Genomic DNA, 27996 nt, shown 5'->3' on the forward strand with positions numbered 1-27996 from the left:
GTCTCTCTGGATCGGAGTTCCTGGCTGGTTCTGGTCCTCCACAGTCCTCTCCATCAGCTTTTGTTCCCATGTGTTCAGCTGAGCTGCTGGCTGGAGGTTCTGCCCCTCTGTTCTCCTCAATTTGATGAAGCTGTGAGGACTGACGACCAACACACTTATGGATTATGATATGATAGCTCTGTGTGAATCTTTTTTCACAAAAACTGCAGCTGAATGGTTTCTCTCCCGTATGGTTTCTCATGTGGCGTTGTAAAGGTGATTTCAGGGCAAAAGCTTTCTCACAGACTGAGCAGCTGAATGGTTTCTCTCCTGTGTGGATTCTCATGTGGGCCTTCAAATGTCCTCTCTGTGCAAAATATTTCTTACAGACTGAGCAGCTGAATGGTTTCTCTCCTGTGTGGATTCTCATGTGTCTATGTAAAGGTCCTTTAAATGCAAAAACTTTCTCACAGACTGAGCAGCCGAACGGTTTTTCTCCTGTGTGGATTTTCATGTGTCGATGGAAAGGTCCTCTCGTTGGATATGATTTCTTACAGACGGAGCAGCTGAATGGTTTCTCTCCTGCACTACGTCTTGAATCACTGACATTGTCTTGTTTATTTTTCTGAGAGTTTGAACCTGGATCTCTGGTCTCCTTCCAATCAGCACTGTCTTCAGTGTCAGGTTCAGAAGAGTCTCCAGGGTTGTCCTCTGGTTGTAAATGTCTCTCTGGATCCGAGTTCCTGGCTGGTTCTGGTCCTCCACAGTCCTCTCCATCAGCTTCTGTTTCTAGGTGTTCACTTTGATGAAGCTGAGAGGACTGAGGTTTCTCTTCATCATCTTCACTCTTCACAGGGACAGGAGTGAATGTGGACTTGTTATCAGCCTCCTCCAGCCCTTGAAGCTGCTCTCCCTCCTGACTGCTCCAGAGTTCCTCCTGTTCCTCTTTAATGTGTGGGGGGGGCTCTGGGTCCCCCTGGTCCAGACTGGAGCTCCACTCCTGCTGCTCAGGGGGAACCTCTTCTTTAACCACCAGCTGCTGGACGTCTGCAGGGAACACACGTGAAATTGTTCGTAAAATCTCAAATTCTGTCTTTTTCGGAAAAAATTCTGAATTTCTAATAAGACAGACATCGATCCCCTATTGATTTACCTTTAAAGATGTTTCTAGATCAATGTATATATTGCGTTTTGCAGCTGAACATGTTTAAGGTTGTGGTTATCCAATTTACTATGGAGGGAACCTACAAAAATAAAAAATAAAAAATTCATTAAATGAACCAAATAAATAAACATAGGCATTGTTTGATCGGTGAAATGTGACATGAATTTTTATTCTTGTTCTCATTTTCTATTTTATTAATTATCCTTAGTATTTCTTCCGGCAATAATATTGTAGAGTAATATTTCAGATATATTGGATCATAATAAAATCTAGGTAAACCTTGATTTATTTATGCATTATTTTACCCCCACGGCTATCCAATAAAATTAATAAAGTGTCTAAACTGTTAAAATAGAGTCTAAAGAGTTAATAAAAAGAGAATTAATATAGAGAGTTAATAACACCCACGCACGCACCGGTGCGTGGGTGGGTTTTTATTGCGCCATCGACCTACTCGACAAAGCGTCTGTATGATTGTATGATTGCATGCTCCCTGCGTCACTAGTCAAAATGGACATTCTTTATTCTGTGATTCTGTGGATCATATTCCTTCAACTGTTTGCATGTGATGTCAATGGGGCTGTCATCCGGGAGAGGACACAGTACACCAGAGATGTGCTGCTGCAACCGAACATGGCAAGTCTGGCTCGCGTGATAGATACCACGTTACAGTTACTGGACATTATTCTGAGAAATCCAAATGAAACCTGTGGTGCAACGGGGCACCAGAGGAGGAAGCGGGGTAAACGAGGTGGCGTAAGATTACGCCTGAGAAGGCAGCGGCTCCCTCGGATTCCTCTGCCCTCGATGATCCTGGGGAACGTTCAATCGCTGAGGAACAAGGTTGACGAGCTTGTCAATGTTCGGACTGCTGTGTTTTGGCCTTCACTGACACATGGCTCAATGACTGTAACCAGGACAACAATCTGTTTATTGACGGTTTTGGAGCTCCCTTTCGTCTGGATCGAAAGGTGGAAGTGACAGGAAAAACTCAAGGGCGGAGTATGTTTGTACGTAAACAAACAATACTGTCCCATTACCCCCACTGGGCTCTGCTGATCATAACTGTGTGCATCTACTGCCCATATACAAAACCGTTTTGAAGCGAGAGAAAACATTGACAAAGGACATAAATGTCTGGACAGAAGAATCTATAGCCTATTTGCAGGAATGTTATGACTGCACTGATTGGGATATGTTTAAAGAGTCTTGTAGTGCCAACTTGGATGAACTTGTTGATGTAACATGCTCATATACAGCCTTTTGTAAAGACATGATTATTCCGTATTTAAGCAAGTCAAAATATACCCTAAACCAAGGGTGACCAAGGCTGTTAAGTCCAGCATTCAGAAAAAGAAACAAGCTTTTAAACAGGGAATTGCCTCTGATCTGCATGATGCTAATAGGGAACATAAAATAGAAATTCTGAAAGCTAAACAGAATTTTAAATCTGAACTTCAAAACAAAATGGCTGCAAACAACCTTGGCTCAGTCTGGAGTAGCATGACATTGACTTACATGAATTCTAAAGAGGACATTGGAAGAACTAGTCAGAGCAGAAATCTTAAGGAAGACTGAGCATGCACTCGACCCCATACAGTTTACAGACCACACATAGGAGTAGAGGATGCCACGGTCACCTTACTTAAAGGAGACCTATCATGCTATATTTGAATAATATTGTAGGGCCATAAGGTATATTTATACGTTTTCTTTTTCAAAATACCAAACAGATCATGCATTTTAGCCATGCCTCATTTCGCTCTATTTCGCTCTCCTCCACCCTTGTCTTTGCATGCGCTGCAGCTGACCACGCCCCCCTGCAAAGGAGGGGGCCGAGTTACGAGTGTCATGTTACCATGCTGTTACCATGCCACGGCAACCTCTCATTCCCCTGATTGGTGGAGAGTTGGCCATATAGGCGGAGCTCCTCATCACTGACGTCAGAATATTTTCAAATCTGGATCAGTCTGTATCAGATCCGTTAAAGCCCCGTTTTTAGAGATTTGGGTATGGAGGAAAAGAGAGAGGGTTGTGTTTTCTGACACTTGGTGAGTTCCCTGACACACCGGGGACACATATTCATGTATAAAAGACGTACAAAGGTGCATTTTGCATGATAAGTCCCCTTTAACTTACGCTTTAAACACTTGGAGGGAAATGGATCTCATGCTAGACTTTTATTTGTTAATTTATCCTCTGCTTTTAACACAATTCAACCTCATATTTTAATTGGCAGACTTTTAGAACAATTTGAAATAAGCAATAATCTTATGGGCCGGATTCTTGATTTTTTTAACCAATAGGACACAAAGAGTGAGGGTGAATGGGACCTAATCTGATCAAGTCAGATCCTCCACTGGCTCCCCACAAGGAGCCAATGTGTGCTTTCGCCACTATTATTTATACTTTACACTAATATGTGTCAAAGTAGGTCGGAAAATAGGACTATTTTAAAGTATGCAGATGACTCTGTAATTGTTAGTAGTCTCCAGGGCAATGAGACCAGCCACGGCCCTGTCGTTGACGACTTTGTCAGGTGGTGTGAGGAGTCCTATCTACAACTGAACATAAGCAAAACCAAGGACATGATCATTGATTTTAGAAGACATCCCCACATACATGAAGTCTTAACAATCCAGAATCAGAAAGTAGAATTTGTGCAATCATACAAATATCTCGGGACAATTATTGACTCAAAATTGAGCTCTGATCCAAACTGTGAAGCTGTGTGCAAAAGGGGGCCCCAGCATTTGTACTGTCTTAGGAAACTGTCCTATTTTAACATTGACATAACCATGATGATCTTGGTTATGTCAATGTATGTACTTCTTCCTTCTCTCTGTCTGTACCTGTGTACTATCATGTTCCGAATAACCCAGCTTCCCCCAAGTTTCTTGTTGGTGTCTATCTAGGCTGGGATCCTGAGTCGTGGCTGATCCTGAGTCCTGGATTTCAAGTCGTAGCTGAACCTGTCACTGTGGTCCTCCCTGACTCTCATCATACTACTTCCCCGATGGCTCCCACAGGATTGTTGACATCCTCGTGGATTCATCTTCTTATTATGGACACATGCATTTCCAAACATTTGGTCTACCTATGTTGTAAATGTATTATCACACACGGCATCTATCGCACGTCTCTCCGTCCTGGGAGAGGGATCCCTCCTCTGTTGCTCTCCCTGAGGTTTCTCCCATGTTTCCCTTTAAACTGTGGTTTTTCTCTGGAAGTTTTTCCTTGTACGATGTGAGGGTCTAAGGACAGAGGGTCTGAGGACAGAGGGTGTCGTATTGTCATACTGATATTCTGTACAAACTGTGAAGACCACTGAGACAAATGTAACATTTGTGATATTGGGCTATAAATAAACATTGATTGATTGATTGATTGATTGATTGATTGATTGATTGATTGATTGATTGATGATCATGTTTTATCGTGCTTTTATCGAGTCAATTCTGTCTTTTTCACTAATGTCACGGTTTGGTAACCTGACTTTAAAGAGCAGAAACTCTCTGAGTCAGATCGTAAAGTGGTCCAGCAGACTGATTGGTGAGCCACAGCTAAACCTGGTGACCCTGTACCTCAGGCAGTTACAGCGGTTATCCAGCTCCATAGTAGACCATGACTCCCACCCTCTGCACTCAGAATTCAAGCTTTTTCCTTCGGGCCAGAAGGTTAGTTGTCCCAAAGATTAGAACGAAGCGGTATAAAACCAGTTTTATCCCAGCAGCTATTGCACAAATAAACACATCAGACTGTCACACAGATGCCTATTTTTATTAATTAATTTAATTATGAATATCCATGTTTGTACTAGTGTTTTCCTTTTTTAAATGTTTTTTAAATATTTTGAGATTTGGTTGAGCAGGGTATACTTGTACTTTTTACTAGTCCTTTTATTAGAGATGTGTCTATTGTTTGTGTTTATTTTTAGTGTCAGGATGGATCTTTTTCTCTGCAAACAAAATCTGCCTACGGGGACAAATAAATATCCTGAACCTGAACTGAATAAAGAGGGAACAGACCTGCTCTGTGGATCTGAAGCTGAGGCTGTAAAACAGCGTCCAGTAGTTTCCGGTGTCTCTCGTTCTCCTGTTTTGAACGAGACAGTTCCTCCTCGTACTCTGCTATCGTTCTTTCAAACAGAACAAAGATGTCTTCAGCAGCCGCAGTGAGTCGCTGCTTCACCAACGAGAGCAGCACAGCACTCATGTTTACTAAATCACCACTTCCTGTTCAACACACTGTTTCTCTAAAGCTTCAGTCTCTGTTCAACACACTGTTTCTCTGAAGCTTGCTGAGCTGCTGTTCAGCTGGACGGCAGGAAGCAGAGGTTTGGGAGGATGATGTCCCTGATGCTGTTTAGATTTCTCCAGCACCACGGGGGGTCCTGTGTGGATGGCAGCTCCTTCCTCAGCAGATCCAGTTCTAATTACAGAGAAAACAAAAGAAAAAGAAAAACAATTATTAACCTTATAAACAAATGATGATTGCAAAAGGATGATCATGACCATCCCTCAAGGATTTTTTAAAATTCCGTATTGTTTTGGTTTTTAACATTTCTATATCTATACAAAACATGTCTCTGAAGTGTTAGCTCAAAATATAAAACAGACCACCCTTTGTAGCCATGCCTAATACACTGTAAAAAAAAAAAACCCGCCGATTTTGGGTCCTTAGCTTGAAGAAAAAAAAGTTAAAGTTCAATTCTGCCGTGAGAAAACGCCATCCTGTTCCAAACCACATCAAGGATTATTTCTGAAACAGTTTGGAGCTCAAATGCTTTTTCTCTTGCGGGTTTACCACAACCTTTTTTTATTTCCTGATTTTTAAACACATGTGCTCTCCAGTACTGTGTTAGCGATGCTTGCTAATGTAAACACAGACCATATTACGTCCAAAACACGCCAGGCATTGTTTCTGATAGCAATTTTCTGAGGTGCATTTTGCATGATAGGTCCCTTTAAATGCAAATTTAACAAAACTAACTGTAAAAATAAATGATTTTCTGTTGGCAAAATTAGTTGCATTTTTTGTCAATTTACAAAAAAAATACTTTTGTTATGGCCATATATCACTGTCAAATACATTAAAAAATACTGTTAATAATCATTTAAAACATTTATAATTGCAAGAAAATATATGGTATACAGATGTAGCACCTCATTTTAGACGCAGGGTCGGCCCCGCTGAAAGGAAAAACCCCCGCATGACTTGATACGCCCCCTTGATAAATAAATGTAATTATAATGAAACCAGCTGCAATGGATCATGGATCCACCAGGGGGAGCAGTGATTAAAAAGCTGCCACACTGGAACTCATGTGAAATAAATATGGGCGGCTGTGGCAAAGTGGATAGAGTGCTGGACTTCGAATCAGGGTGTAGCAAGTTCGAGTCCCACTGCAGTCAGCATGTCGTTGTGTCCCTGGGCAAGACACTTCACCCCAAATTGCTGCTGTGGGGATTGTCCACAGTACTGAATGTATGCAAGTCGCTTTGGATAAAAGCGTCTAACAAATGACATGTAATGTAAAATAAACAGCTGACTACTATTGAGGTCCGGATCTTTGTTAAGATCCATATATCACGGATAGGATCATATTTTGTGCTAAATAAGAGACATTTAATCATTTACAAAACATCACCATGTTTTTATTTCACAAAATAATGTTGTTTAATCCACGTTGGTTTTTTCATCAGGAAATGCAGCCCGGCTCAAACAAAAAAAATGTTAATCATCATCCTCACGATCATTTAACGTATCATATGTTGGCCAAATTTACATGAAAGCACTAACAAATATGAATTTGCTGTAGTCAACTTCATTAAAACTTTATTAACGTGCCTAAACTCAGTAATTCACAAAAAATAGGTTTATTTTCAATGGAGCCTCATCATCTCACCACGGGCAAACAAGAATATGTACAGTGTTAATAGTTGACTTAGTGTTTCATATTACTGCTATAACAATCACACATTGAGTTCATTATTGTGCAATGTTAAAATCAGAACGTTTTTTTTTAAATAGTCCGAATGAAACAGCAGCTCTCAGGTGATCAGCTGTGTGTGTGACTCTCTTTGTTTACACACCTAATGGCCAATCAGCCCTGATCTCTCTTCTCCAGCAGTAAAGTTCAACTGTAGGGTATTTATGCAGTGATCCGTCTCTTCCTCTCTACCGTAGCGGAGTGCTGTCAGACCAGACCATGGCTGTAAAGGAAGAAGGGTGTCTAGTTCTCCCTCGACACATAAGAGGCTTCTCAATACTCAAATTTCCCCTCCTCGACTCCTCGGTCCTCCGGTAGTGACCCGGAAATGAATTTCAGCGTGCCATTTTGAAGGACATCTAATTTCTCTAAATGCACACCGAGGACCGAGCATCGAGGAGGCTCTCTGGGGGAGCTATAACCGAGGATACACTGATGGTTCCTCCACGGCTCCTCCGCGGATGCATTTCCGGGAACGGTGGAGGCGTGACGCACGTACTTATCTCAGCCAATGACAGCTCTGCATGCATCCCTTGTAGGGCTGTAGCGATACACTAATCTCACGATACGATACACGATATTCAGCCAACGATACGATATATATCACGATATTCAGCCAACGATACGATTCGATACGATTCGATACGATATAATTCTATACACTTATATCATTTTCTGAAAGATTTTAAAGGGACAGTGTGATTTTGGTGACATCTTGTGAGTGTTCCATTGACTTGAATTGAATTAATTCAACTGAAAACTGAAAGCATCAATTATACAATATATGGCTCTGACAGAGAGTCTACAGCTTGCAAATGCTGGACAAAATGAATCAAAAGATGTGGTGAGAAAATTAGTTTCATTTATTGAAACAGTGCAAACTGTAGCTTACAAGCCTTTGAAACGTAAGTACATAAAGTGCAGTATCACAATGGACAATGGAGAATTAAAAGGTGCAGCAGGTGGCGGAACACGGGGGATTTGAATGGGACTTGTTAGAAATTAAAATCAATGTTTTGATGGCATAAAGTACCATAAACATAGCGTCAGTTTAAATGCTGGTTTATACTGAAAAACTAGAAGTTCTTGTGCACAACCAGTTGTTAAGCTTTTATTCTGAAAATCCTTCATCTCCGGTTAGCATTTAGCATGTGGCTAATATATAATATATACCATTTACTATAGAGGTGAATTTAGTAGTGATATGACACGGAGTGTTGCACACCGAAACCTACTGATTTCAACACTACAACTATAGACGTAAAGATATTATTATTGCTGAATATTAAATGAAGGTACAGTTTATTTGAATACGTTTGTTTACAGACGTGGGTAGCATGAGACAACATTCGGAACTACCGGAAATGATACCAGCCGTGAGGTATTTTTGGAGTATTGATTACAGCGTTTAAAATGTATTAAATGAAAAGTCATGAAAGAGATAAGGAGGAGAAAAGGCGTGTTTAGTTATATATTTAATGTCTGAATCCTCTGTAATGCGCAACAACGAACATTGGAGACGTGGAGGGCCGGTCCCCAGCAGCGCCAACCGGCCCCCAGGGAGGAGCCAGCAGAGGATATTTAACAGCTGGAAAGGTGGAGCTCGCTCTCTTCCCTTCGCTCACGAGAGCCAGAACACAGCTGTTTTTCTGACTGAACCATCTTCTGCTTGTAACATTACCATGCTTTTTATTAATTAAAGTATACATTTGAACCTTCTCAGAGACTCAATTAGTCTCCTTTTTAAAGCTTCTCTCCTGGACGCGAGAATAACGAACACAGTTATCAGACTTAATGTATCGATACCCGCGGCTGAAATATCGATACTTTCTCGGAAAAAAAAATATCGATATATATCGCAGGATCGATTAAATTGCACAGCCCTAATCCCTTGGATATTATTTTAGAAACTGCTTTCATCGCGTTGCGATGTTTCCAGAGAGAACAGCTGTGAGGTCCGTGCAGAAAGCAGAGCAGTGTGTATAATATATATCACTCAGTATAACAGGCCTACTCTCTTTATTTGCTTTAGTTTAGTAGATAACTACAAACAAAGAGTCGATATTTTTCTAAGAGCATTTAGTGCTTGAAATAATAAAATACACAACGGCTGTAGCCTGATTATGCTTTAGGAGCTGTAGGTGTGTGTGGTACAGTGTGTAGGTGTGTGTGGTACAGTGTGTGCGTAGATGCGGCGGACAGACGGGTCTCAGTTGGTTTGGTGTCCTCTGCTTACTTGTAATACTTCCCCATTTCAGCGACCAGAGAGAGGAGGGGGGGGATATATCCAGTCTCTGATTGTGTTACGTTATTATGTAAGTACTCTCATACTTTAAATTGTATATATTTATATAAATATATTTGTGTGTGTGTGTGTCCGCATCTGTAGCCTGTTATTGACTCATTATACCGCACTCTCAATGAATTCAAAGTCAATATGTGGGGGAACAATGTTCAGCTGATCTAACAGAGATTATAAAATACAGCGCTATGACAAAACACTCGACAGCTGATGCAGCTGTTGCCACGTAATAATGAACGGATGTTGCTTTAATATGACCGCTCAGAGGACAGGAGTTCTCATTTCTTTAAACGCCTGCTGCTTCCCCTCACTCCTCGGTTCTCGAGACTTAGTCCCGCCCACAGGAGATGCGAGCGGAGGAGCCGAGGAGGGGAAATTTAAGAATTGAGAAGCCTCTAGAGCAGGGGTCACCAACCTTTTTTAGGATGAGGGCTACTTTCTAAAAATAAAACAAGTCGGGGGCTACTTTTACTCCTCTCTTTTTTGTTTTTTGCAGTGTATATATTTAGCACATTTTAACATTATATGCTTACCTTTAACCTTTTTGTGCTGTTTGGGTCTGTGGGACCCGTTTTCAGTGTTTACTAAAAGAACATTATTTTAACCTGCTTTATCTGAAAACTGACAGCATAATTCCATTCATGGCCCGGGACACACATATGTATTTAGATATGTTTTAAACAAGTTTAAATAAAAGGCTGGAGTGTTTCTTGCTCTGCCAGGTACAACAAGTGGGATTTATCTTTTATTACTATACTGTAGCATATCGTTTGTTATTCCCACTGTCACGGATATAATCATATTCTGCATGTTAACATTCTAAATGTTAACTGGTAAAATAAGATATGAATGAACAACAAAAATAAAATAAGTTACATTTATTTGTTATTGGCTATGGTCGGTTATTGTTTATGTTCGTATACTTATTTGATTATTAAAATGTAAACCAATCTTTTTCATATGGGCGTTTTAGAGTTGTACCCCCTAGATCTAGTCTCTAGTAATTGGGTGCCCAAAGTGCACCAGATTGAATCATTTTACTTTAAAATGTTCAAATAAATCTTCACGGGGGGGGCATACCTCCGGACCCCCCTAGAGGATGTGACGTCCACCCCCCAATTCAAACATGTTCATACAATACTTCTTATTTGACGGACCGTAGCTTCTCAGTGCAGTTAGGTGCTTTCTCCTCTGCCAAAGCCCCTCTTACCTGTGGGGTTCCCCAAGGCTCGATTCTGGGCCCCATTATTTTCCTATTGTACATACTGCCCCTAGCTTCAATTCTCACAAAACATAATATCCCCTTCCATTGTTACGCTGATGATGTACAGATTTATCTGTCTCGCAATCAAAATGTCAACTCACTACAGCAGTTGAAGGACTGCTTAACAGAGATTAAATCCTGGCTGAGCTAAAACTTCCTCACCCTCAATGAGAGCAAGACAGAGGTCATCTCTTTTGGACCCTAACCAACAGTCTCCCCGGTTGATATTCTGGGCTCCCTCAATAAAAATATCCTACCCTCTGTTATGAACCTTGGAGTGACAGCGCCTTTAAATTTGATAAGCAGGTCAGCACTGTAGTCAAGACCTGCTTTTTCAAAATACGACTATTGGCTAAGACCAAGTCGTTTTTATCTTTTAAGGACCTAGAAAGGGTTATTAACGCCTTTGTTACCGCGAGACTGGATTACTGCAATGCTCTGTATGTGGGTATGGATCGGGCCTCAATTAGATGCCTCCAGCTAGTTCAGAATGCAGCTGCACGTCTTCTCATTGGCCATAAAAAGCGCGACCATATCACCCCAATTCTGGCTTCATTGCACTGGCTTCCAGTTCGGTTCAGAATAGATTTTAAACTCCTTTTATTTGTTTTTAAAGCCCTAAATGGGCTGGCTCCTGCCTATATAGCCGAACTCCTCCATCGCTACACCCCAGGCAGAGCCTTAAGGTCGGCTGATCAGCTGTTGTTGATAGTGCCCAAGACCAGGCTTAAAACCCGAGGGCATCGAGCTTTCGCAGTGGCTGGCCCCAGGCTCTGGAATACTTTGCCCCTCCATGTGAGGTCGGTCCAGATATAAATCAACACTCACTTTTTCTCTCTGGCTTTTGTTTAATTATCTATTTATTCATGTATTTAGTTATTTATTTATTCATCTAGTTCTTTATTTTAATATTTATAACATAGGATTTTATAAAGTATTTTTAAAATAGTTTATACATTATTCGAATATAGGAATAGTAGATAGGATTACTTAAAATATAGTACCTTATATTTCATCTTTAGACCCTTGCGGTTTATTCTTAAAAACCCTTACCCACCCCCAATTTTCCCTCTGCTGATCTATGGCCTTGTAGAGGGTAACGGGGTACAGAGTCGCTTAGATAAGCGGGGGATTGCATCTAACGAAGAGATAGGTTGTTGTGCTCCCTATCTCTGTTTCTTATCCTATATCTAATAGAACTGCTCAGGTCTTGATAGATTGAGTGGGGAAGTTCATGAGATCTTTCTAGAGGGTTATCAAGAATAACTTTTATCCAATGACCTTTCCCCTCTCTGTGTCTGTGTCTGTGTATTCTCTTGTTCCGATTAACCCAGCCAAATCTTTGTTCTTGTTTTGTATCTATATCTACGCCGGGATCCGGAGTCGAGGCTGATCCTCTTGCTGTAGTCCTGTGTCTTGGATCCTCTATCCTGAGTTCTGGATTAAGTCGTGGACTTCGGGTCGTGGCTGAACCTGTCTCTGCGGTCCTGCCTTGGGTCTCATCATGCTGCTTCCCTGATGGCTTCCACAGGATTGTAGCTGACATCCTCGTGGATTCATCTTCTTATTACAGACACATGCATTTCCTAACATTCGGTCTATATGCTGTAAAATGTATTATCTCTTTGATTTACACACGGTATCTATTGCACGTCTGTCCGTCCTGGGAGAGGGATCCCTCCTCTGTTGCTCTCCCTGAGGTTTCTCCCATGTTCCCTTAAACTGTGGGGTTTCTCTGGAAGTGTTTAATTCAGGGATGGGCAAATGGCGGCCCGCGGGCCGCATGCGGCCCCCACCTCCTCTTTTTGCGGCCCTCAGATTAATTTATAAACAACGTAATTAATTAAAAAAAAAAAATTTTTATTTTTTATTTTTTTTTTCAATTTTGTTTTACATGTAGTACTGATACCGTCCACTAGACTCATAGTTACGTCGCGAGCTGCGTACATGATTTCAAATACCGCAAAATAATCTGTGACGCATTTGTGTGTATTGTGTATTATGCCTGCTGTGACGTTAAATTGCCTCTTGTAATTATGCCTTTACAAGCGTAACATTTGTATTTATCATCTGAATTTGGCGAAAAAAGTTTAATATTCTTAAAAATACTTTGTTTATTTGAAATCAGATGAAAACAAACTGTCACGGACCCTGCCGTGTTATCTATGATTACTACGCTTTTCATTCATAATTTCAGCGGGAGGGAGGGGGAGTGGCGCTGAGGAACAGCAAAGTGCGGGCGTGTTGACATTCCCCTTATTGTGGAATAAGGGGAATGCAGAGACTGGCTACAAGTGTTTTAGGTTCAAGTTAGACAACTAATGTCTGGGTTAGGGTTCATGACTTCATGTTTATGTCATCTTAATGGTTAATCTCAATACACACACAATTTCCGTGCTTTCCAATAGTTTAAAATAGTTGTATTGCACTGTTTAATAACCTGTTCAATACAAACATGCCAGTTGTAAAAATGAAATAACATTTCTGTGAACCGATATTTGTTTAGTGAGCTTATTAGAGGATGTTCCCATTTTTTGGGGATGTTCCCTTTGATTGTAAAATGTCAATGAAGATGTCAGACTTAGTATATTTGTTAATAATTACATACAACACATGGAATTTTTGTGTGTGTGTGTGTTCCAAGTGAAGCTGCGGCCCCCTGGTGGCCAGTACATCAATTATGTGGCCCCCACCACCATCAAAGTTGCCCATCCCTGGTTTAATTGTACGATGTGAGGGTCTAAGGATAGAGGGTCTGAGGACAGAGGGTCTGAGGACAGAGGGTCTGAGGATAGTGTGTCGTTTTTCTCATACTAATATTCTGAACAATCTGTGCTGTTGTATTTGCTGTAAAGTGTCTCTACTGTAGGCTATTTTTATTATATGGACAGCACTTTGGCTCGACCAAAAATCGTTTATAAATGTGCTATATAAATATAACTTGATTTGATACTGAATACATTTGAAGCCATTTTGACATATATTACCTATGTCAAAAAGTTTCTGTTTTCTGTATTTTGTAGATTACATTGCATTGCATTTAGCTGACGCTTTTATCCAAAGCGACTTACAATAAGTACATTCGACCAGGAAGACACAACCTTGAAGAAAACAGAATCATATAAGTACATCAGGTTTCATAGAGCCAAACATTTCAAGTGCTACTCAACTGGCTTTAGATAAGCCAGCCCTTTATTAGTATATAAGTGCTCTGTTAGCAGTTCTTTGTTAGTCATTCTATCGCTCGAAGTGGAGTTGAAAGAGATGAGTTCTCAGTCTGCGCCGGAAGGTGTGTAAGCTTTCTGCTGTCCTGATGTCAGTGGGGAGCTCATTCCACCATTTTGGAGCCAGGATAGCAAACCCACGTGTTTTTGCTGATGGGAACTTGGGTCCCCCTCGCAGCGAGGGTGCAGCGAGTCGTTTGGCTGATGCAGAGCGTAGTGCACGTGCTGGGGTGCACGGTTTAACCATGTCCTGGATGTCTGAAAGGCCAGATCCATTTGCAGCATGGTACGCAAGTACCAGTGTCTTGAAGTGAATTCTAGCAGTTACCGGAAGACAATGAAGGGAGCGGAGGAGAGGCGTGGTGTGGGAAAATTTAGGAAGGTTGAAGACCAGACGAGCCGCTGCATTCTGGATGAGCTGCAGAGGTCGGATGGCACATGCAGGTAGACCAGCCAGGAGAGAGTTGCAGTCGTCTAGGCGTGAGATGACGAGAGCCTGGACCAGAAGCTGCGTGGCTTTCTGGGTCAGCTGGGGACGCATCCTCCTGATGTTGTAAAGCGTGTATCTGCAGCAGCGGGTTGTAGCAGCGATGTTTGCAGTGAAGGACAGGTTGTTATCTAGGGTCACACCCAGATTCCTTGCAGTCTGAGTCGGGGAAACAACAGAGGGGCCGATGTTGATCGTCAGGTCAAGAGTGGGACAATCTTTTCCCGGAAGGAAAAGCAGTTCAGTTTTGTCATGGTTGAGCTTGAGATGATGAGCGGACATCCACTGAGAGATGTCAGCTAAACAAGCAGAGATGCGTGCGACGACCTGGGTCTCGTCAGCGTAGCAGTGGTATGAAAAACCATGCGGGCGAATGACAGATCCGAGCGAGTTTGTGTACAGGGAGAAGAGGAGGGGACCAAGAACAGAGCCCTGAGGGACCCCTGTAGTTAATTGACAAGGGTCGGACTCGGATCCTCTCCAAGTTACCCTGTAGGTACTGTCTTTGAGGTATGAGGTGAGGAGGGAAAGTGCAGAGCCTGAAGGAGGATCTGATGGTTCACCGTGTCGAATGCAGCAGACAGGTCCAACAGGATGAGGACAGAGGAGAGGGATTCTGCTTTGGCAGTGTGCAGTTCCTCAGTGACAGCAATGAGAGCAGATATTTTTAATGTATTCTTTATATATAAAATCTCGCCTAGGGCAACACATTGGCTAGAACCGGACCTGGTACTAGGCCTCAAGAGCCTTTCTTGTGCTGGCAGACACATAGAAACAAATTGGCGGGGCAAAATTCTACGCGCTCCGCGCTCACAATACACTGAGCCCACGTGCCTTAGCACCGCTGCTTAATTAATGTAACAGTCTTTAAAACACACAAATCACAAAGTAATCACCATTTCCTTTGTTCAGACCTGGAAGCCATCTTGTTCCAGTGCTCAAAGGGGGAGCCCGCCTCCAAAGGACTCCTAAAGGCCCTGACACACCCAGGGCCGTATCCACCATTGAGGTCCGGACCTCGGTAATTATGTCCGAGCTGCGTATAGAAAAACGTGTGAAATAACGGCACTAAACGGGGTTCTTTGTAGTACTTCCATTTACTAACAATGGGGGGCGCTGCATAACTACGTAGCTTCGATTAAAGCAAACAGAAGAAGACGACATGTATCGTATCAACCAGCGCCATATAGAGAGATGGCGCTGGTATCAACAAACCACCGCAGCCCGGACTTGTATTGGAGCAGCGGAGGAGTGATGAGGTATCTAGAGATCTGAGTCCAGCGGGTTGCTTGTGTTTATGTTCATCAGGACATCATAGTGTTAAAGAATATTTGTATGTGATCTGTGCATTTGGAGACTTTTAGTCTTTTCTCGTATGTGTCCTGTTTATAATTTGAACAGGGCAAAGGTCAAGAGGCTCTGCCTTTCCTGTGGGGGACGTGTGGACCATGCACGTTGGCATTAACAGGCCGTTCTTTGTTTTCAACATGTCCGGTACTAATTAGGGAAAGCGCGCGGTTATCAACTCCCCCCCTTTTTACATATAGAGGTTTTCCTGCATTGCGTCCTCAGTGTTGCCAGGGTTTTTCAATGATGAGATGCCTTGTAAATGCTCCGGCCGTTTGACTCTCAATAAACTCCAGTGTTTGATTAAGCGGATTCCAGCTTCCATTCTTTCACTGCATTGCTGAACAGAGGCTTCTTCACACATAGGACCAGCAGATCCTGTGTGAACGTTCTACGTTAGTCAGTGGACGTCCGACAACATGCACACTAACTTATATTGCAGCTATAGGCTATACTTTGGTTTACATTGCGTGAATAAACTAGCTAGAGAGCTAAAGTTAATTACATTCATCCAATGTCAGAAGGATTACCTTTTAACAAACGTTGTAATGCTTTTCTTTCATTTCAATTTGAGTAAAACATTGAAGATATAACATTGTATTGTTTTCTTTTTACACTGACTCAGATATAATGAAAAGACTACATCAGTCGAAGCTCAGCTTTGGTAAGGAAGAGACAGGACAGGGAGAGAGAGAGAGAAAGAGAGAGAAAGTGATGGAAATCAGGGAGGAACTGCAGGTACAGTCACACAAAAGAATGTAGGCTTAATAAGCCCATCTATCTATCTATCTTCATTTACAATATAGACAATAGGCATACTTTTTATTATTAACATACATCTATTGCAGTTATGATGTCATAATAACATACAATTGTATAAAACATATTTTGCTTACATCTTTGTTCTCTTTTGAGAATCAAACAAAACAGATTTAAATAAAAACATAATGCAAACAAACAAGTGAAATGAACTAAATGGCTGAATTGCTTTTAATTCACTGGCAGGAGCGACAAGTGAGGAGGAGCAAACAGTGAACAACGAGGAGAGATTGAACAAAGAGAAAGAGTAGGAAGAAGACAGAGACACTAAAGAAGATGGAAGAGAGGCTGCAGGTTATGGAAAGGAGAGAGACATGGAAAATGAATGTTGACAATGTTTTGTGATCATTTTAGCCTCTTCTGCACGTCCAGATCATTAATATGTAACAATCAACTGATTCTTATGCATCACACTTTCAAAAATAATGTATGCTGCAGCCCACTGACATGGTTTGAAATCAATATATTATCCATTTGTGACCCCCCACAGGACTTAAAAAGCACCTACCTAGATCATAAAAATCCCCAAAATCACGGGGGAGTATACCCCCGAACCCCCCTAGCACGTTTGGACCTCGGTATTTAGGAAATCCTGGATACGGCCCTGCCAAGCCGATTTTGGCCGTCAGGCCGACGATGAGCGTCGACACGCCATACTCAGATTGGTATGTCCCGCACCGCCGTGTCGACACCTTTTCGGCTGAAAACCCACCAATTCAACATGTCGAAACGGTGGGCAGTCGGCCAAAGGCTGTCGGCAAAATAAATCACTCTGATTGGCTGTTCAGCTAATGAATCAGTGCATGAGAAGCAAAGGGGAAGTGAGGGACCCACACAAACTATTAAGAAGGCAAATCTGAGATTTAATTGAACTTAACTGCAGCTCTCGACACAGGTTCGGGAAAGCCCCATGAGCTTCTCGTTGTAGAGTGAAAATGGAACGCACACGCTATTTGTTGTTTGTTTATATCTTCTCTCGGTTATCACGCAGTCTGTCTTCCGGTTGTTGTCTCTTTTGAATGACGAATACACACTACCGCCGCCTGCTGGTAAGGAGAGTTATTGCCACTCACGCATGTGCAGTTCGTACGTGCTTCTTGGACATCGGCTGAAGTCTTTGCGGTGTGTTCCAGTGCGACACATGGCCAAGACTTAGAGACGTGAGGTGACACAACAGTCGGGGGTCCGTCTTTGCCAGTTATTTGGTGTCTGCTTGGTGTGTCCGGGCTATTATATGTGCATTTTGGTTTTTTCCTTGCTGGCGAACGCAGCACCAGGCATGAAGTTTATGTTTCTGTAAAATAATGTGGAAAGCTAAGAAACAAAACGCCTATTTATTTTTGAAAGAAAACACTCTCTCCATGTATTGTTTTTTCACCTGCACCTCACATTGCAACAATGATCATAACAGTTAATGAAAAAGTAAATTTAAGAGTAGTATTGCTCTTTGACTTCAAGCTGTATAAGTGTAAAGACAATCAATGGCTTTATCATCCACATAATTTGTAATTATATAAACTATTGTTTGTAGCACTAAATGTAAGTGTACAAGTGTCTCATCTGTTAAGCCCTGAGCCTGTTCTTCAAGTCTCGAAAATGACATTCCCAGAACAAATGACTATATCTTCACTTCTGAAAGGGGTCAATTATATATTATATATATATATATATATATAATACAGAATTATTTTAATTTTAAAGTAAATTCAGATTAAACATAGTAAAAACTAGGGGTGTAACGGTACACGTACCCGTACCGAAATTATTCGGTACGGGCCCTTCGGTTCGGTACACGTGTGTACCGAAGTGTACCGAACGCATATAACGTTAAACGTAGAAATCAACACGTAATGAATTAAGACCCCACGGTTTGATGATTGTTAGGTGTGTGGGTTGTCTTTCATTTTGACAGGCAGAAAAATGTTATAATAAACATAGATACTGTGTGTTAAATGGATATATCCGCCTTCTTTCATTTATCTTTCCATTCCCACAATATACATAAAGAAATGGCATATTTTGGACATAATTCGAATGGTGATTAATCATGACTAATTAATTTTTAAACTGTGATTAATCTGATTAAAAATTGTAATCGTTTGACAGCCCGAATGAATATAACGTTAAACGTAAAAAATTGAGAACGTGAACAACTTCTTGGAAGTAATCTCAGGTGCTGCGTCGCAGCATTCAGAGTAATTTGCACCCATTGTGATCAACGCATCATAGAGCGAGCAAGTCAGTTCATTGGACGAGCTGGTCAGAGGGATGCGTTCAAATGTAGTCAGTAATTTGAGGAACTGTCGAAATGGCGAACGCAGATAAAGTTGAGCTCGAAAATCCTCCAGCATCATTGAAGTCTCCGGTTTGGGAACATTTTGGTTTCGCAGTTACGAACAAGGATGACGGACAAAGACAGGTGGACCGAACCAAAGCTATTTGTCGGCATTGCTCAACTAACATTGGTTACGCAGCTGGCAATACATCAAACTTGCACACTCATTTGAAAAGGCATCACCCGAACGTGAATATCACCGGTACCAAAAGACTGAAGTGCAAACCCAACTCCCACTAGCATGTAAGCCTCCACCACTCGCAAAGAGTTCAGACCGAGCCAAAGCTATTACAAACGGCAAATATCCTTATGTTGCCATGTTAGCAAAGCGCTACCTGGCTGTATCTGCTACCTCTGTCCCTAGAGAGGGTGTTCTCCACAGCAGGAGACGTTGCTAGTGCCAGCAGATCTGCCCTTTCGGCAAGCAATGTGGACAAGTTCATCTTTCTTTAAAAAAAACATGAAAATACAATGACAAGCAAGTCCTAATGTCAAACTGGCTGCTTAGGTACTAGTACAGTACAGTTCAAATACAGATTATTTCAGTTCATCGAAAAGCTGCACCTTAATGTTTATTTTATTATATTTTGTATTTATTTGAGTGAATACATTATTCACAGTTTAATAATAATTTTAAAAAAATATGTTATGTTTTGTGATAATTTTTTCTGCTGTACCGAACTGTGACCTAAAAACCGAGGTACGTACCGAACCGAAATGTTAGTGAACCGTTACACGCCTAATATATATATATATATGTGATTTTTTCTGCAAAACATCCGACAGTTATTGATTGATACATTTTATTTTGAACAAGTCAAATAAATAATTACAACACAAAACAAATGTTGCAGTGCATAGTCATGTAAGAGAAATAAAAAAAATGACATTTACAACAACAACAACAGCATTAGCAACGTAAACAGTCCCACATCTAGTGTTTGAAAAGGAGTGAGAAGAAGTATAATTTATTTAATCTCACCCCCTTGTCCCTAAATGATTTATTTATAATCTATAATCTGTAATAATTATCATGAATTATTATTGTTATTATTAATCTGCTTTACATGTTGATTGACATATATACACATACGTACATAGTCAAACACCTTCCCCATCCCTGTATCTCGAGAAAATAATTTCTCTGTATTTCCTCTTGAACTGGTTAATGTCTGGACATCGCTTTCGCTCCACATTCACACTGTTCCATAGTCTCACACCACAGGCTGAGATACAAAAAGTTATTCTAGTTGTACGGACCCTATGAATTTCGAATTGAAATTGTCTTGAACTATATCCCCCCCCCCACCCGTTGAGTGAATACTTTTTGATGGTTTCCTGGTAAAACGTTATTATTTGCCTTAAACATGATTTGTGCTGTTCTTTTTATTCTACCAGGTCTGTACATTTTAGCAATTTTGACTAAAATTCCTAAGATTTTGCAGGAATAATTTGTTAGTGTGATCAAGGTATTTGGCATTGTGAATGATTCTTTTTTGTAGAATAGATACTTCATGTATAGAACTTTTGTAGTTATTGCCCCAGATTTCAGCACAGTAAGTCAGATATGGTAAGACTATTGAACAGTAGAGAAAGTGATTTCTGATCTAGAACTTGTTTTACTTTGTTCAGTATGGAAATGCTTCTTGACAGCTTTGATTGTACATGTGTTATGTGTAATTTCCAACTTATTGTGTCATCTATTATTACCCCAAGACATTTAATTTCATGGACTTTTTCAATTTCAACCCCATCTATTTTTATTTGCATTTGTGTTCTACGTTTATCAAACGGCATTAATTTAGTTTTATTCAAGTTTAATGATTATTTATTTTTGTCAAACCATGTTTTTAATTTGTGCATTTCATTTTCTATGTTCTCCACTAGCTGTTCTAAATATTTGTATCGTCAGCAAACAAAACTAGCCTCAGTACATTGGATACTCTACAGATGTCTTTGATTTACAGTATAAACAATTTAGGACCCAACACTGACCCCTGGTGGACACCACAAGTAATGTCCAAACATGAAGAACAGTCATTTCTCATATTTACATACTGCTGTCTATTGCTTAAATAGCTTTTTTTTATTTATCCTTTATTTATCCAGGAATGTCCCATTGAGATACAAGATCTCTTCTTCCAGGGAGTCCTGACCAACACGGCACACAACAAGTTTCAACATAAAACAAAGGCATTAAACAAAAAAAACATACAATTCAAATATAAATACAGAAGGCCATTTGTGCAGTGGCAAGAAGCATAATCACATCAGCAATAGCATCAGGTACAACAGTTACATGTTTCATGAAGGGCTAATCGTAGCATACCTTTAAAAGCATTTACAGTAGGAAGTGCCTCTAGACAAAGTTTTACTTGCAGCGTATTCCATAAAAAGGGAGCATAGTGGGAGAATGCAGCTTTACCAAGCTCTGACTGCATCAAAGGAACATTTAAAAGCATCCCATTTGCTGCTCGTCTAGTATTAAAAAAGCAAGTATAAAATGACAGAAGTCTGGAGATATATAAGGGCAGCTCACCTAGCAATGACTTAAGGATAAAAATCAACATGTGTGATTGTCTTCTTTGGTACAGAGAGGACCATCCTAAGGACTGATACAAAGTGCAGTGGTGGGTGCGAGAGCCTGCACCCGTTACAAAACGTATAGCAGTATGGTACGCAGAGTCCAGCTTTAAAGCAGGGAGGAAGAAGCATGCGTATAGATCACATCGCCATAGTCTAATACAGACAGAAAGGAACTCTGCACAATTCTCTTCCTGGCTTCAGACGGGAAACATTTCCTTAAACGAAAGAAAAAGCCCAGTTTAGGTCTAAGTTTTCTCAGTAGGTTCCCAATATGAACATCAAAGGCCATCTTTTCATCAATCCATATGCCCAGATATTTGTAGGATGCTACTTTGTCAAGGCATGTCCCTTCCAGTGTAAGAATCGGAGGGACAGCTGTATTAGCTCGAGAGCGAGAGAAGGTCATGTACTTGGTCTTTTTTGCATTAAGGACCAGTCTTAGCCTTAGCAAGGAGTGTTGCAGTGTATTAAAAGCAACCTGTAGAAGCTCTATAGCCTGAGTTAAAGAGGAAGCCACTGTATAAACAACTGTATCATCGGCGTATAAATGAAACCGTGCTGGGTTTATCCCGTTTCCTAGTTCATTTATAAAGATGGAGAATAAGACAGGGGCCAAAATAGAGCCTTGTGGAACACCTTTGTTTATAGTAAGAGCAGCTGAGGTGTAATCTTCTACTGAGACACACTGAGTTCTTTCAGATAGATAGTTTTTAAACCAGCTCAAAGCCATTTTGCCAAGACCTATGCAGCCAAGCCTCTGCAGTAGCAATGCATGATCCACAGAATCAAAAGCTTTAGACAGATCAACAAACAATGCTGCACAGTGTTTTTTCTTGTCTAGTGCTTCAATGATGTCATTTGAGACTAGCATAGCCGCTGAGTAGTACTCTGGCCTGATCTGAAGCCGGACTGAGACTCGCTAAGAATATTATGGTCAGTTAGAAACTTTTTCAGTTGTTCGTTTACAAGAGATTCAAAGACTTTGGCCATTACACACAGTCTGGAAATAGGGCGATAATTATTTAGGTCAGAGGGGTCTCCGCCCTTTAGCAAGGGGAGAACCATGGCCGACTTCCATGAGCTAGGTCATTCACCAGCATAAAGACTGAGATTCAGAATAGAGGTTATGGGTTCTGCAATCAGACCTGCAGCAACTTTGAAGAAGAACGGCTCTATCTTGTCTGGGCCTGAAGATTTCTTTACATCTAGGCTCATTAAAGCTTTGTGAACCTGAGAGGTCACGATGGGGCAAAGGTGAACAGTTGATCAGGGTCAAGTGGCGGAGGACCTGGCTCTCCTTCTGCAGCGATCATCCCTGAGTTGCTAGAATCAAAGATTGAGCCAGCAGAAATAAAATGATTATTAAAGCTGTCTGCAATATCCATGTTGCCCTTGATTTCACTCTGATGTGCCCTCAAGAGATCAGGAAGGCTGTTTGGAGTGAGAGGACCTGAGGAGGGTTTAACAAGTTTCCAAAGCTTTGCAGGGTTATTCAAATTGTCATGTATTGCATTAAGATAGTAGGCACATTTAGAGTCTGTAATCAGCTTAGTGCATTTGTTTCTTAATGTCCTATACAGATTCCAATCTAATGGAATATTCGATGTCTTTGCTTTAGCCCAGGCAGTGTCTCTCTGTCGAATGAGAGAGGATATAGAATCATTAAACCAGGGGTTGTCTTTACCGCTTATCCTAGATGTCCTAAAAGGAGCATGCTTGTCACATATAGCCAAGAAGGTGGATTTAAAATAATTCCATGCTAACTCAACATCGGTCATAAGTGAAACAATGTGTAAATCACTATTAAAAACATCATGTAGAAACGCCTGCTCATCGAAATGTTTGAATCGCCTCTTGTGAATGAAACGTGGCTTTCCTTTAGGGATCTTACAGGGTCTCACACAAGCCAGTGGTCGCTTATATCATTACAAAACGTGCCGACTGCGGAGAAACGCTGAGGTGCGTTTGTAAGAATAACATCAATCAAAGTGGACTTCTCTAAATCTTTTTTTTTTTTTTTTTAATCCAGTCTAAAACTATACCCCTGATACCATACCTTTCTAATTGATATACTAGGATGTCATGGTTAATTGTGTCAAAAGCTTTTTTAATATCTATAAAAATCCCTACTGCATATGTGTTGTGTTCAAGGGCATCTGTGATATCCTCAATTGATTCCATAATTGCCAGTGATGTTGATCTGTTTGATCTGAATCCGTATTGACTGTCCGTGATTAATTTGAGCTTTTCTATGAATGCGTCCAGTTTGTTGTTGAATACTTGTTCTAGTATTTTTGAGAATTGGGGAAGTAAAGAGATAGGTCTGTCGTTCGTGAAGTGATGCTTGTTCCCAGTTTTGTATACAGGTATGACTTGAGCTATTTTCATTTTGTTTGGACGAGTACCGGTTTGGAATGACAGATACACAGATGTACGTTAATGGTTTAGAAATCCCCCCAATGACCATTTTTACTAATGTCATATCAATGTCATTATAATCAGTAGATAGAGTACATTTTTTAACAATATCTAATATCTCTCTTTCATCAACTGGTTTAATGAACATTGAGCAGGGATTTCTCTCCAATACATCGTCTTGATGTTCCCCTGTCCCTGGATCAGGGATTTTTCTCGCCAAATCGGGTCCAACATTCACAAAGAATTGATTGAAGTTGTTAGCTACATTATTTACATTAAACTTTTCATTATAGTTATCAGTAAAATACTCAGGATACCCTTTCTGTTTAGAGTTATTTCTTACAATACTGTTAAGTATATCCCATATTCCTTTAATATTGCTTTTGTTTTTATCTATTAATTCATTACAATAGTCTTTCTTGCTTGTTCTTATAATATTAGTCAACTTATTTTTATATTTTTTATATTTATCCTCTCCACTTTGAGTTATTTGTTTAATGAAGTCCCTATATAGTGTATTTTTCTTTTTGCAGGCATTTTGTAATCCCTTTGTGATCCATGGACAATGAATATATTTTTGTTTTCTGCTGTATTCTTTAAGTGGGCAGTTGTTGTCATATAATGACCTACATATCCTTAGAAAGGTTTCATAAGCAGTATCAATGTCTCTTTCTTGGTAAAGTGTCTCCCAATTCCGTTCCAGCAATTCATTTTTCAGTGCGTTGATGGATTCCTCTGATCGCATCCGTCTGTATCCTTTTTCTGCGTTTGGCTTATTTTTCCTGTAGTTGCCATCATAGACTGTGAACACTGGCAAGTGATCACTGATATCATTGATTAATAAGCCACTTACTGTGTGGTTTTAAATGTCATTGTTAAATATATTATCTATTAGGGTGGCCCAATGGGATGTCACTCTTCTGGGTCTAGTTATTTTCAGAAATAGGCTCAGACTATACATTTTATTGATAACTTCATCAGTAGTGTTGTGCTTGTTAGGATTAAGCAGGTTAATATTAACATCTCCACATATGAAGATGGCTTTGTTATTTATTTTAGAAAACATGCCCTCCATCCAGTCTGTGAAAGTGCCAATGCTTGACCCTGGCATCCTATATATATATTTATACAAATATAAATATATATATAGCTTGTGACATTTCAATTTTTGTTCTTGTAGATTTCAATTGTTATACTTTCTAATAGGTTGTCAACCACAGTTGTCATACTGTCCACCACACTAAAGTGCAGAGTTGTATCCACATAGATGGCAGCTCCTCCTCCTCCCTTATTTGGTCTATTTTTGGATCTGAGCTCATATCCATCCAGCTCAAAGTCTATGTCCTTTTCGTTGTCGATCCATGTTTCAGAAATAGCAATTATGTTGAATGGATTAGTAAATGTATGTAAATATTCTCTGATGTTGTTAAAGTTTGCATACAACCTTCAGCTATTAAAATTGATGATTGATCATTTCTCATTTCATTCGATGTTCTGGTTGTATTGTTCATCAGTGTCACTGAGGACCTGACTCATCACGGAGGACCTGACATGGACTCATCACTAAGGACCTGATAGGGACTCATCACTGAGGACCTGACTCATCACTGAGGACCTGACATGGACTCTTCATCACTGAGGACCTGACTCATCACGGAGGACCTGACATGGACTCATCACTGAGGACCTGACATGGACTCTTCATCACTGAGGACCTGACTCATCACGGAGGACCTGACATGGACTCATCACTGAGGACCTGATAGGGACTCATCACTGAGGACCTGACTCATCACGGAGGACCTGACATGGACTCATCACTGAGGACCTGACATGGACTCATCACTGAGGACCTGACATGGACTCATCACTAAGGACCTGACATGGACTCATCACTGAGGACCTGACATGGACTCATCACTGAGGACCTGACATGGACTCTTCATCACTGAGGACCTGACATGGACTCATCACTGAGGACCTGACATGGACTCATCACTGAGGACCTGACATGGACTCTTCATCACTGAGGACCTGACATGGACTCATCACTGAGGACCTGACATGGACTCTTCATCACTGAGGACCTGATAGGGACTCATCACTGAGGACCTGACATGGACTCATCACTAAGGACCTGACATGGACTCATCACTGAGGACCTGACATGGACTCATCACTGAGGACCTGACATGGACTCATCACTGAGGACCTGACATTGACTCATCACTGAGGACCTGACATGGACTCATCACTGAGGACCTGACATTGACTCATCACTGAGGACCTGACTCATCACTGAGGACCTGACTCATCACTGAGGACCTGACATGGACTCATCACTGAGGACCTGACATGGACTCTTCACTGAGGACCTGACTCATCACTGAGGACCTGACATGGACTCATCACTGAGGACCTGACATGGACTCATCACTGAGGACCTGACATGGACTCATCACTGAGGACCTGACATTGACTCATCACTGAGGACCTGACTCATCACTGAGGACCTGACTCATCACTGAGGACCTGACATGGACTCATCACTGAGGACCTGACATGGACTCTTCACTGAGGACCTGACTCATCACTGAGGACCTGACATGGACTCATCACTGAGGACCTGACATGGACTCATCACTGAGGACCTGACATGGACTCATCACTGAGGACCTGACTCATCACTGAGGACCTGACATGGACTCATCACTGAGGACCTGACATGGACTCATCACTGAGGACCTGACATGGACTCATCACTGAGGACCTGACTCATCACGGAGGACCTGACATGGACTCATCACTGAGGACCTGACATGGACTCATCACTGAGGACCTGACATGGACTCATCACACTAACACCATAACCAAAACAGATTACTTTTCTAATATATTCCATTTACTTGTACTCTTCTTGCAATACTTCTATTTTATTTGCACAATTGTATCTGTTTTATTTGTATATGTCCTATATGTTGCACTGTTGGAGGAGCCTGTGGCTTCAGTTTTTCATTGGCATATCTACACTGTAGCTAATGTACAAATGAAGCTTAGCACAAGTTCAACCAGGAAGACAGTCTTTAGTCATTCATTCACAGATTTCCAGCCAACTACTCTCTCCCCTCTCAATCAGTGATCGGGGCGTCACTCCCTCTCATCACTTATCCTCTGTTCCCACAAGCCCATCACAGAGCATTGCTAACCCTTTACATCTGCTCTCTCCCCTTCCGACAGCTGTCATGTCAGGAGACTGGACGCAGCCCTCCTCCACCCCTTCCACCTCCCAAATCCAGGGTCAAGCTTAAACCAGTCCTCTCCAGACCTCCATCAATCCCTTCATGCCTTCACCACCACCAGTGTCTAGACCCCAGTAGGGGCTTCGTCGGTTCGGTTCGGTCCGGTCCCCCCCCGAATGATATTCCAGCACAACGGGGTCTAATCGGCAAACACCATTCATCCGTGTATACCCGGCAATGGATATGTATTGTTACATCAAAACGGTCTCTCCTGATTGAAAGTTAAACCCAATACTCACATTTATCAGATATTAAAGTAGGCTAAGTTAAACCCGATACGCACATTCATCAGATATTAAAGTAAGTTAAACCCAATACTCACATGTATGAGTTACGCCTCACGTGCTGCTTTCTCTCTGAGACCGGACCGACATTTTGTTTGTTTCCTCCTCACCGGCGCGCATTGCATCCTGGGATACGGTGGGCTGCGAGGAAGAGGACTCTTCAAAAGAAGAAAGCCGCTTTCCAACCCACCCCTCCCCCCTCTCTTCTGTCTGTCCGCAGAATCAGAAGTCCTTTATTGGTCCCACAGCAACAGTGGAGATAGATGCTGCTCCCAGACCGTAGTGGAGGAATACAGGGGAGGACTCTCTGCAGTCTTCCCGGACTGAAGCACCAGGCTTCGGCTTCAATAACCCACTCTGAAATGAGGCAGACAGGCAGGCTGTTCCTTGGGAGGCCGCTGTGTTTCCTCAGGACTTTGTTATACAGCTAACTGGAGACAGACTGATCACTGCAGCTACTCCCGCTCCGTTCCGGACACACACTACGCTCGCTCA

At 41.3% G+C, this 27996-nt stretch overlaps 1 pseudogene; it reads right to left on the reverse strand.

The window, feature by feature from the left end:
• Positions 1 to 105: 105 nt before the first annotated feature.
• On the reverse strand, positions 106 to 27978 carry LOC117441593 (zinc finger and SCAN domain-containing protein 5B-like; annotated as a pseudogene).
• Positions 27979 to 27996: the final 18 nt, after the last annotated feature.

The sequence above is a fragment of the Pseudochaenichthys georgianus genome, unplaced genomic scaffold, assembly GCF_902827115.2.
Source record: "Pseudochaenichthys georgianus unplaced genomic scaffold, fPseGeo1.2 scaffold_180_arrow_ctg1, whole genome shotgun sequence".
Taxonomy (NCBI): domain Eukaryota; kingdom Metazoa; phylum Chordata; class Actinopteri; order Perciformes; family Channichthyidae; genus Pseudochaenichthys; species Pseudochaenichthys georgianus.